Source organism: Schistocerca serialis, chromosome 10 (assembly GCF_023864345.2).
Source record: "Schistocerca serialis cubense isolate TAMUIC-IGC-003099 chromosome 10, iqSchSeri2.2, whole genome shotgun sequence".
Lineage (NCBI taxonomy): Eukaryota > Metazoa > Arthropoda > Insecta > Orthoptera > Acrididae > Schistocerca > Schistocerca serialis.
Window position 1 is genome coordinate 70,049,951 of NC_064647.1, and position 13,109 is coordinate 70,063,059.

The 13,109-nt window shown below is 42.2% G+C and overlaps 1 long non-coding RNA gene across 1 annotated transcript in view; it reads left to right on the forward strand.

Moving 5' to 3' along the window:
* LOC126425321 (uncharacterized) overlaps positions 1 to 13,109 on the forward strand; it is a 30,770-nt gene that overhangs the window by 4,699 nt on the left and 12,962 nt on the right. The gene's annotated exons all lie outside the window — the stretch shown is intronic.

Here is a 13,109-nt window from a genome sequence, read left to right on the forward strand (position 1 = left end):
TAGTAAGGGAATTTTGCTATTTAGGGAGTAAAATAACTGATGATTGTCGAAGTAGAGAGGATATAAAATGTAGACTGGCAATGGCAAGGAAAGCGTTTCTGAAGAAGAGAAATTTTTTAACATTGAGTATAGATTTAAGTGTGAGGAAGTCGTTTCCGAAAGTATTTGTATGGAGTGTAGCCATGTATGGAAGTGAAACATGGACGATAACTAGTTTGGACAAGAAGAGAATAGAAGCTTTCGAAATGTGGTGCTACAGAAGAATGCTGAAGATAAGATGGGTAGATCACATAACGAATGAGGAGGTATTGAATAGGATTGGGGAGAAGAGAAGTTTGTGGCACAACTTGACTAGAAGAAGGGATCGGTTGGTGGGACATGTTTTGAGGCATCAAGGGATCACAAATTTAGCATTGGAGGGCAGCGTGGAGGGTAAAAATCGTAGAGGGAGACCAAGAGATGAATACACTAAGCAGATTCAGAAGGATGTAGGTTGCAGTAGGTACTGGGAGATGAAGAAGCTTGCACATGATAGAGTAGCATGGAGAGCTGCATCAAACCCGTCTCAGGACTGAAGACTACAACAACAACAAGCCTAAAAATTCTGATTCCGTTGACAACAGAGGCACTGTAGGCTGTTTCGTAGATGCCCAAGAAACTCTGCAACCCAAAACTTTGAAAAGACAACCACTTGTGGACTTGTATGTCCTCTGTGACCAGCCCAGTCAGAGTGAACATAACCAATTATGGTATCAGTACAGTTTTTATCCTCAGCACACAACAAGCTCATTTTATGGTTCACGTAATTTAATGCAGCACAAATTTTAAAACATTCCATAAACACAGACTAGCTTATGTTTAGTACCTGGTCACAATACTTATAGCTACATGAATATCTAGTATGGAACCTAATGTGACATACATCAATGATCCCATTAACTTTTTACATCAGTTCTCAATGTCTTCTTTTTTCTTTTTTTTTGGTTAGCAGACGAGCCAACACCGTGTTACGAATGGAGGCCGAAATGCATGTGTTTTAGCTCACACTGGCTGGTCTGAGGAGGGAAGAACTACACTGACGTGAGGTCTGGAACATGACAAGGAATGAGAATTCAGAAAGCGGACGTAATTAGTTTGATACTTAATTTTAATCCATTAATGATGAAAGTCGCTCTTGACGGTACATAAGTCACAATATTATCTGTTCAGAATACATTCTTGAAGAAATTATAGTAACTGAATATGGCGCCTTGTAAGGTCGTAGCAAATGACGTAGCTGAAGGCTATGCTAAACTGTCATCTCTGCAAATGAGAGCGTATGTAGACGGTGAACCATCGCTAGCAAATTCGGCTGGACAACTGGGGCGAGTGGTAGGGAGTCTCTCCAGACTAGACCTGCCATATGGCAGCGATTGGTCTGACATATACTAATGGACTGCGGCCGATTTAAAGGCTACCACCTAGCAAGTGTGGTGTCTGGTGGTAACCCCACATTCCTCCCCTGCAAATCAGCGGATGATTGTGGTATAAGGCCTCGGCCCGCCGTGAGGAAGACCCCATGTTGACGTATGCGACGAGGTGGGGAGCCTAACAACAGGAGAGGCAGTGCCTCCCACACCCTGTCATTTGGACTGTGGGGAGCTAGGGAACGCCTGAAAACCTACTCCAGGGTGCACGCCAACATGCAGTGTATGTGCCCGTAGAGAGACAGGAGGGACGGAAGGGTCAACCTCCATCGGCCCGGGGCACCCGACAGGCGAAGACGACATATGGTCCGGAGCGGGCAAGGGTTCCATGTTGGAGGACAACTGGTCACGGGGAGCGATCAGCGGCGTGTGACCCAGGGGGGCGCCTGGCGGATGCAGCGACGCATCCACTGTGGGCATCCCTGGCAGGAGAACAGGCGGCAGTGGTGGCGCATCGCCATGGGTCAAAATGGAAGGCAGGGTCGGTAACACATGGGGCTGAGGCGAGCCAGTAGATGCGTCCCCAGGGCGCTGACCGTACAGCACCATCGCTGAAAGCAGACGGCAAGCGACAGATCCCGTGCGACGGCAGAGGCGCAGCTGATTGAGATGCTGGCGCACCTCACCAGAGGCCCCCAAAACCAGGTACATAGTGCGTCCGAGGCAGCAGAGAATGCGCCCTTCGAGCCAATGCCGTGAACCATGATAGTGACGGTAGTAGACAATGTCACCTTTGGCAAAAGCAGGTGTCTGCCCCTCAAAGGAACCGGATGCGGTGGATGTAGCAAAGACATCAAGGTTTGATGATGGCAACCGTGCAGCAACTTAGCCAGCGAGCGACCATCTCGGGGCTGAGAGCAATACGAGGACAAAAAGAGCAATAACGCATCCTCCCGAGAATGTGACTCTTTAAACTGAATCATCTGTGAATTGAAAGTCTTGACGAATCAAACAGCAGCACCATTTGACTGTGGCGAAAACGGCGCGGACATCAGATGTTGAATACCATTGGCCTTGCAGAATGACTGAAATTCTGCAGACATGAATTGTGGGCCATTGTCGGAAACAATTGTCTGTGGAAGTCCTTCAATGCAAAAGATAGCAGATAACACCTGTATGGTGGCAGATGATGTCTTGGAAGACATCCAGGCAACAAAAGGAAAATTCCTGAATGAATCTATCACAGCCAACCATCGAGCATTCCAAAATGGACTAGCAAAAACGATGTGTAAGCGTTGCCAAGGGAAAGTGGCTTTTGGCCACGCAAAAAATTTCTGTGGTGGTGCTGATTGTTGTTCGGCACACACTATGCAAGAAGGGCACATATTCATAATCACAGGATCCATTCCGAATCAAGTACAGTGCTAACGAGTAAGTTGTTTCGTTCTCACTATACCCCAATGTCCTCGGTGGAGAAGCTTTAAGACAGAGGACTGTAACGAACGTGGGACCGTGACCCTGGACTGATCATTATCAGAACACAACAGCAAAACACCACGTTGAACAAAAAGTCTCTCCTTGTGAGCAAAATGTCGGCCAACCAACAGGTCCCTGGTCCATAACTTTGACAAGGGCCATTCTGTAGCAACAAAATGCAGAACGGTAGCAAGGACAGGGTCGGCAGTTGTGGATGTAGCTACACGACGAAAATCAATTGGAAATGATTCAACCACGTCATTGGTTTCCGAATCAATGAACATGCAAACAAGTTCGGAAGAATCGAATGCCCTATTCTCATCAACAGGGAAACGGGACAATGCATCGGCGTTTCCATGCTTAACAGTGGACCGATACAAGATATCGTAGTGGTACTGCAAGAGTAAAATAGACCAGCGAATGAATTTCTGTGCTGTACATAAAGGTACAAGCTTGTTTGGATGAAAAAGTGATGTCAAAGGTTTGTGGTCTGTGATTATGGTAAAGTGACGACCATACAAGAAGTCATGAAACTTTGTAACACCAAATACGAGAGCCAATGCTTCTTTCTCGATCTGTGAATAATTACTTTGCGCAAACGAGAGGAATTTGGACGCAAAGGCAATAGGGCGATTGTGCGAGCCATCTTTGTGCGCCGGCCGGTGGGACCGAGCGGTTCTAGGCGCTTCAGTCTGGAACTGCACAACCGCTACGGTCGCAGGCATGGATGTGTGTGATGTCCTTAGGTTAGTTAGGTTTAAGTAGTTCTAAGCTCTAGGGGACTGATGACCTCACATGTTAAGTCCCATAGTGCTCAGAGCCATTTGAACCATCTTTGTGCACGAGCACAGCACCCATCCCGGAATCTGATGCATCCACCATCAACAAAAGGGGCTTCTGGGGATCGAATGGCGTAAGGCAAGTATTGGAAAGCAATGCCGATTTCAACCGGCGAAAGGCACATTCGCATTCCGTCGTCCAGACGAACGGAACACCTTTACGGCATAAGCGATGAAGCAGAGCTGAAATGGAAGAGACATGCAGCACATATCTGTGATAATAGTTGATTTTTCCCAGCACACACTGTGGCTGCTTCAAATTCTGCGGCGAAGGCAAGTCTTGTATGGCACGGATGTGTGTGGGACTGGGATGTATGCCTTGCGCATTGAGTACATGGGCCAGGTAAGGCAAGTCACGAGCAAGAAACACACATTTGTCCTTCCGTAAGCGAAGACCATTATGTCGCAAGACCTGAAATAATGTTCTGAGATTGGCTAAATGATCTTCTTCCGTCTTTCCGGAGATCACAATATCGTCCAGACAGTTTGCTGCAGTAGGGACCGACACACAAACAGTTTGTAGATATTGCTGAAACAATACAGGGGCGGATGCACACCCGAATGGCAGTCATTTGAATTGATACAAACCAAGATGCATGTTAACCACCAAAACGCGCTTAGATTCTTTATCCACTGGCATTTGCAAGTACACATCTGCTAGGTCCAACTACGAAAAATATGTGCCTGGGCACAGTTTGTCAAAAAGATCTTCCAGGCGGGGTAAAGGAAAATTTACAATCACTAGTTGTGGATTCACTGTTGCCTTGTAGTCCACACAAAGTCTCAATTTTCGGAAGTTTTTGGCAAAAATACTAAGGGTGATAGCCAGAGAGAAGCCTGCACACGTTCAATTACACCTTGTGATTCCAAATCATGTAGGCATAATGTTTGCGCGCTCTGAAATATTTCAGTTGCGCATTTACTTTCAGTTCCAGATATGCTTTATAGTTCTTAGTGCAACCGAGGTCCAGTGCAAAAATGTTTGCAAATTCTTCACATAGACGAGAAACACTGTCTGAAGCCATAGTCTGGTTCACTGATAGGATCTTATTTATTATAGACAAACAACTGAAATAAATCGAAACCAAACAAGTTCACTGCAGAAGAAGAACAAAGGACGTAAAATGACAAAAAATGTGTTTGTCCTTTGTATGTTGCAAGAAGGCTGCACTGTCCTAACACAGGGATCTGAATAGCTAGTTATTACAAAAGTTGCGGCACACAACGGAGGTGTGCCCAGCTGTTTGAAAGTGTCGTGATTGATCAGTGAAACTGCAGCTCCGGTATTGAGCTGGAATGGTATCACTTTGCCGTTAATGTCCAAGTTGAAAAAAAGTTTATTTTCCAGCTGACGAAAAGAGCGACTGTCTCACGCAACGTGAACGGACACTGGTACAAAATCACTTGCGACTTGACGGGAGTTCCGGCGATGTCAATGCACACTATTTGTAGTATGAACACAGTCACTGTTAGAGAGAGTGGCACTGGGCAGAGTGGAATGAATGACATGAATTTCCATGGGCGAAGTTTCGTGAGCCTGAGTATCCCTGGTTCGGTTCCGGCTCCGGCGCGAAGCAAAGGGCCTGGAATGGTTTTGAGTTTCCGATCTGAGCTTTTTCTGGCAAACAGTCTGAACATGTCCTTTTTTATTATAGTAAAAGCAAATAGCTTGGCATGACAGGCAATTCTCACGTGAATGTTTAGTAGCACACCACAGGCATGATTTGAGCACTGTATTTGCTTGCCGGCGCGGCACACGTGGCTGAGAGCCTGGCGGCAGCAGTGCGGCCGGGTGCGAGGGCTGTTTACTGCTCTGTGCAGCTCGCCCGGCAGGCCGATTAACCTGACACATGGCTGGCGAAATTTCGAATGATTCTTAAGCAAAGTCAAGTGTGTCCTGCCTATCCAATATGTCCATCACTTGTTGAAGACAAGGATTGACTAGTTTCAAAATCTGTTCCCTTAAATGAACATCAGAAACGTTCTGTGCAACTGCATCACGTACCATAGTATCTGAATATGGGAGTCCACATTGACACTCAAAAGCACAATCCCTAGTAAGGCCTTGCGAGGTTGCAACCCACTCTCGCTTAGTATGACCTCCCGTACGTTTTGTATGAAAGAAGGTATACCGTTTCGCAACTACATTGACTGATTGTTTGAAATATGCATCTAATGCAGACAAAATTTCTTCGTAGGACAGAGTTGCTATGTCACGTCGGGGAAATAAATTGACTATCACACAGTAGGTTTGCACACCGACGGACGACTAAAGAAAAAGCTGCCGCTCGTTACTTTGAATTCTGTAGGTGGCGAGATGGAATCCAAATTGGCGTGACCACTCTGTCCAGCTTTCCAGTGCAGCATCAAAAGGTCTGAAGGTTGGTGCAACTGTGTGTTGTGGCTGCATTAGCGGTGGAGCGGCGGCTGCCGCATCGTTTTGCATTGCACGTTGACCCTGGATGAGTTGTCCAAGGGCATCCAGTAATGCCTGCGTCTGCTGATTCTGTAAGCGATAAAATTCGGACAGTACATCTGGAGATTGTGGTGAAGCCATTACATTAAATCAGGGCAGTCTCAACGACATATGTCAGTATAGGTAAAACACCATTTTTACTCCTCGTCACCAATTTTGGGTTAGCAGAAGAGCCAACACCGTGTTACAACTAGAGGCCGAAATGCACGCGTTTTAGCTCACGCAGGCTGGCGTGAGGAGGGAAGAACTATACTGACATGAGGTCTGGAACATAACAAGGAATGAGAATTCAGAAAGTGGACGTAATTAGTTTGATACTTAATTTTAATCCATTAATCATGAACGTCGCTCTTGACAGTACATAAGTCACAATATTATCTGTTCAGAAGACATAGTAACTGAATATGGTAGATCGTAGCATATGACATAGCTGAAGGGTATGATAAACTGTCATCTCTGCAAATGAGAGCGTATGTAGATGGTGAACCAATGCTAGAAAAGTCGGCTGTACAACTGGAATGAGTGCTAGGATGTCATTCTAGACTAGACCTGCTATGTGGCGGCGCTCGGTCTGCAATCACATGATGGCGAAACGCAGGTCCGATGTATACTAATGGACCACGGCCGATTTAAAGGTTACCACCTAGCAAGTGTGGTGTCTGGCGATGACACCACAACTTTCATATTATTCTCTTTTCAAACCACTTTATTACATGATAATTGAAACAGAAGTACATTAATATATATCAAAAACTTTTAATACTTTTTCAAGACAGGAACCTTCACAATTAGTAACAGTACCCTTCAGTAAATTTTGAAAAATTTTCATTTCCAAAAAGTTCTTAATCAGACCTTAATCCTTAATTCTGAAGTTATCACTTGCTAACATCTGTAAGGCATCCATTCCAATTAGGGAAGTTGAAGCTATCAGCAGATCATCAATGTAAACAAGTGCGTTTTATTGCTCTTTTCAGACTTGAATACAAGCAGTCCTCATAACCCCTGCTCACAGATCCTAACTCAGCTATTGCCTTTTTCAAATTTAACATCCATAATTTGAGGGAGTGCTTTAAACCATACAGAGCCATGGATCGAAGCAGCTAAGCCTAAATGACAACAGGTTTCTCACCCAAGAAAAGCTAAATTGAAATGGACATACGTGTTTCTACATCTGAACAAATTTATGTACAATCTTGAATTAAAGTAGCAGGAACTTGAGTTGATTTACATGTATTCCTGAGGTAACTGGAGTAGTTGAGATACATTTATCCTGTAAAATCTGGATTCTTCTTAACTGTCAGCCTCCAGATTCTTCTTAACTGTCAGCCAGCAACATTTTGCTGAGTTCTATAGCCTTCTACAGGTTATTCTCTCTAAATTTTACAACAGAGACCATGTTACAGGTATTGTTATTTCAATGATAATGTATGTGAAAATGGGAGAGGGAAGGAGAAGATGTCATGTATAAATCCATCATTCAACCATCACTTGAATATTGTTTCTTGTTGTGGGAACTTTTCCTAAGTTAATTAACTGTAGGGACAGAAAAATTCAGAGAAGAGTTGCTGTGCTTGTCTCGTGTTTGCTTGGGCAGCATTTGAGTGTCACAGGAATGCTCAAGAAACTGCATAGGGAGACTTCACAACAAAGACATCTAAGCAAAAGAAGCCTTACTCTTAAAATTCCATTAGCCCTACTACATGTTCCAAAATGAAAACAGACATGTGTTATTCCAGCATAAATACAACATAATGAGACTGCCCTCAAAATTAAAATAACTCAGGCTACATCTACATCTACATCTACATTGATACTCCGCAAGCCACCCAACGGTGTGTGGCGGAGGGCACTTTACGTGCCACTGTCATTACCTCCCTTTCCTGTTCCAGTCGTGTATGGTTCGTGGGAAGAACGACTGTCTGGAAGCCTCCGTGCGCGCTCTAATCTCTCTAATTTTACATTCATGATCTCCTCGGGAGCTATAAGTAGGGGGAAGCAATATATTCGATACCTCATCCAGAAACGCACCCTCTCGAAACTTGGCGAGCAAGCTACACCGCGATGCAGAGCGCCTCTCTTGTAGAGTCTGCCACTTGAGTTTATTAAACATCTCCGTAACGCTATCACGGTTACCAAATAACCCTGTGACGAAACGCGCCGCTCTTCTTTGGATCTTCTCTATCTCCTCCGTCAGACCGATCTGGTACGGGTCCCACACCGATGCGCAATACTCAAGTATAGGTCAAACGAGTGCAGTGTTGTAATGACACTCTTTGTATATTACAGTAATATTACTTTTCTGGTCATTCATTTAAAAGGAATGATTAGAGAATATTGCTTACCATTCGGAACGTGAGTTAGAATGTTAACTTTCCAAGAGAATTACACAGAAAAGAAATATAACAATATACAACATTTTCGTTAAGTAAACATTTAATCAGTGACATAAATGTTATCCAATAGTGAATTATCTCTCTGACCATGATGCACAACTAGTCAAACTAAATTGTATCATACAAAACATATGAATAAATGACCAAACAACAGAAACTTTCAATGCAGTCTTACAAAAGATTGATTAGAAAGATGTATGTAATGTGAAAGACATCAAATCCAACAAGGTGAATGTATTTATATACTGGATACGATGAAGCTCTAACAGCTGCTTTCCCAGTGAAATGACATAGTATGGATCAAATAAGCCCTGGATTATAAAAGGAATCAAAATATGAGCAAGGGAAAGGAAAATGTTTGAAATGATAAAATAGGACTGACTTTGTATTGGGAGAAACACTGTACTGTACTCAAGAAAGTGATCAAAAATCTCTGTATACTGACTGAAATCAACACCTGAGATAATAAAATTAAATCTATTGAGCAATAGCTAAAGGAGAAATCAGTTAAGCAGTGTGGTGACTTTAATAACAAAGAAAGTAGTCCATTAATACAAGATAGCCAGAGAGGCAATGTTCTTAACAATCACTCCCTTGAAGTAATGAGTGTTGATCGAAATGTAAGGTTCCCTTCATTTTTACAAACAGACGACATTGATTTTTTTCGTAGAAATTTACACTGTTAGAAAGAAGAAACTTTTTAGCTCTATTTTTACACTTAATTGTAACTTTTTCCATGCATTTTTTTAGATGGTGCTCCAGTTTCTGATTCCCCATGCCGTAGAACTCCGCCACCAACCCACTGAGGCACTTCACCTCTTCTTTCACTTCATTGGCACTCCAGAAGTGGTAGCCATCTTCATGATCCTTTAACTTGGGGAATAAGTGTTAATCGCTAGGCACATGGTCTCCACTGTAAGATGGGTGGGGCATGTAAGTCCAACTAAAGTTTGTCTTAAGTTCTTGGGTTTGGTGGGAGACATGAGGTCCGGCATTATCGTGAAGCAGCATTACACCCACTACCAGTTGCCCTGTCTGGTGGTTCTGCATAGCTTGCCTGAGTTTCCCTACTGTTTCAATATAACTGTATGAGTGACTGTTGTCCCAGATTCCTTGAAGGCTAATACCAGTATCCCCTTACAATCCCAAAAGACAGTCATCAAGAATTTGCAGGCAGAAGGAGTTTGTTTAAACTTCTTTGCATCTGTTGACCCTGAGTGATGCCACTGTTTGGATTTTTCTTTCGCTTTGGGAGTGAATTAAGCACCCACATGGTGTATTCCATGACTACGGAGTCCAACAATCGGTCCTTATCTTCTTCACACTGTAGAAGAAACTGGTCAGCACAGCAAAGTCATATATCCTTGAGTTCTGCCATCAGAATACACAGTACCCATCGAAGGCAACAATTGTGATACCCCAATTTTTCCCTCAAAGAGCTTTCAACTGTACCGTAAGAACTCCCAGTAAAATGTTTACAGGTGCACTGAATGGACATACACTTGTCACCATACACGTGCATCAGCTGACAATGAATATCAATGCATGAAGTCCCTTACATGTGCAAAACCGAATTATGAATGAATATTGCACTTCCTTTGCTGATGGCTCTTTAGCCAATACAGCTGCACACAGCAGTGTTGACAGTTTTTCCTATCACCTTCCAGTGCAGTTGGAGATCTTTGGGAACGTTACTTCAGGATCAACCCTCATAGTTCATAAGATCTGCATGGAAAGTTCAATACTGCAATTCCATCTCCAAATTTCTTCTTGCTTCCCTATACCCCTTGCTCAATATACAAACTGAACAACATACAGGATGGGATACAATGCTGTCTCACCCCCTTCTCAACCACTGCTGCTCTTTCATGTCCTGTGACTCATAGCTACAGTCAGGTTTCTGTACAAGTTATAAATAACTTTTCACCTTCTGTATGTTATCACTGTTACATTCAAAATACCGAAGAGTGTATTCAAGTCAACATTGTCAAAAGCTTTCCCAAACTCCACAAATGCTATAAATGTATGTTTTCCTTTCTCTAACCTGTCTTTTTCGACAATTTGTAGAGCTGGTATGGTGTCACATGCTTTCTACACTTCTCCAAAACCCACACTGATCTTGCTGAAGGTCGGCTTCCATCAGTTTTTCTATTCTTCTGTAAATAACCCACATCAATATTTTGCAACAATTACTTATTAAACTCTTAGATCAGTAATATTAACACTTGGCAGTATCTGAGTTCTTTAGAATTGAAATTATAGTAGTCTTCTTGAAGTCTGTCTTGTATATCTTGCACACCAGGGAAATGAATATTCAAAGCCCTTATCATCACAGTATAATTTCATATTGTAACAGTACATTACACCTACATCTACATCTAATCTCTGCAAAGCACAATTGGGTCCATAGTGGAGGATATGTCCAATGTACCAGTTATTACCATTTCTTCCTGTTCCATTAACATGTGAAGTGTGGGAAGAATGTCCTATCTGGTATGGGTCCCACACACTCAAGCAATATTCCAGAACCAGTCACACAAGTGATTTGTAAGAAATCTCCTTTGTAGATTGGTTGCACTTGCCCTGTATTCTATCATAAACTGAAGTCTCCACTGCTTTATCCATGACTGAACCTATGTGATCATTCCATTTCATACCCCTACAAAGTGTTACAGCCAGGCATTTGTATGAGTAGGCTGACTCCAGCAGTGAATCATTGATATTATACTCATAGGATGACTCTCCACCCAAATCAGCATGCTGCGTCCTCCCTACCACAAAGTCCTCAATCCAGTCACATAATTCACTTGATACCCCATATGATCATACTTTTTGCAAGTATAGATATGGTATCAAGTGAAATGCTTTTCAGATGTCAACAAATACTGCATTTACCTAATTGCCTTGATAGAAAACTTTCAGTATGTCATTGGAGAAAGTGTGAGTAGGGTCTCACATGATTAATATTTCAGGAATACTTGCTGGTTACATTGATGGGACCATCCTGTTCAAGATATCTCATTACGTTTGAGCTTCAAATATATTCAAAGATTCTACACAAATCAATGTTACCTCCCTTCTTGTACATGGGTGTGACCAGTGCATTTTTCCAGAAACTGGGCAATGTTTCTTGTCAAGTGATCTACAATAGATTATAATTAGAAGAAATGCGTGGTGGTGGTGGTGGAGGGGGGAAATCATCTGAAAGTTCTGTATAGAATCCAACAGGGATTCCATCGAGCCCAGGATCCTTGTTCATTCTTAATGATTTCAGCTTTTTCTCAACATCAATGACAGTAATACTTATTTCACTCCTCTTTTTATTTGTACTAGGATTATACTGGGGTAATTCTTCTGGGATTTCCTTTGTAAAGGAACATTTGCAAAAAGAGTTAAGTGTTTCAGCATTTGCTTTTCTACCCTCAGTTTAAGTTTCTGTCACATTCACTAGCGACTCGACAATAAGTTTGGTGCCACTAACAGCCTTTACATATGACCAGAATTTCTTTGGGTTCTGTGAAAGATCACAGGTCAGTATTCTGCTATGGAGCTAAAGGCTACATTACCCTCTACACAGCCAAATACGTTTCATGCTGTATCTCACTATCTATAGCCCTACGCTTCGATTTACACATTTTATGCATTAATCTCTGTTTTCTTATGATTTTTTATGTAGTTAACAGGACATACACAAATATTTCTGCTTGTTTTAGTTGTTCTTTGTTCTTCGGTAATCATTGTTGCCACAAGTGCAAAATGGTCACTGATACAATTTCTGATGTGAATCTCATCAAATGGGTCAGATCTACTTGTTGCCATTAGATCCAATATATTGACATAATGAGTGGGGTTCCAAACCATCTTTTCTCAGCAGGTTTCAGAGAAGGCATTTAGTAAAATTTCACAGGACATCTTATCATGCACACCACTAATTAAACTGTAATTTTCTCAATTAATTGTTGGGAGATTAAAGTATCTGCCAATGATTACAGTATTATTGGTGAACTCATACATAAACAAACATACAACATAACTAACACAACATTAGTACTGAATATTATTTTGTGGACCAATATTGAATTCTCACATTGAATCAAATGCCTGCTGTCTAAGCCAGTTATTTGTCGTGTTTTGAGTACAGTGTCAGACCTCACACATGTGCTAGCAGTCTGTTAATTATTAGTAACTGTAAACCCAAGTGTATGTAACCAAGTGTGGCAGATGGGATGTCTGTCTGCTGCTTTTAATTCCTCTGATGTTGATGAACTGTCATTGTTCATGAGGTGTTCCCTTCCTATGAGTGTACTGAACAATTTAGAATAAAGTGGGACATTACTATTTGTACTCTTTTTTTTTGTAGTATGGTGTACAATTCTTCAATTTTCAGTCTAGAATTGTATCTGATTGCCTTCTTTTGCCAACTAAGAATTGTTTTCTTGTTTGTCGGGAATTCTCTATTACAGTATTACACTATTAGATTAGAGAGGACAGCAGAGAAAGGCATCTTTTCTACACGAGA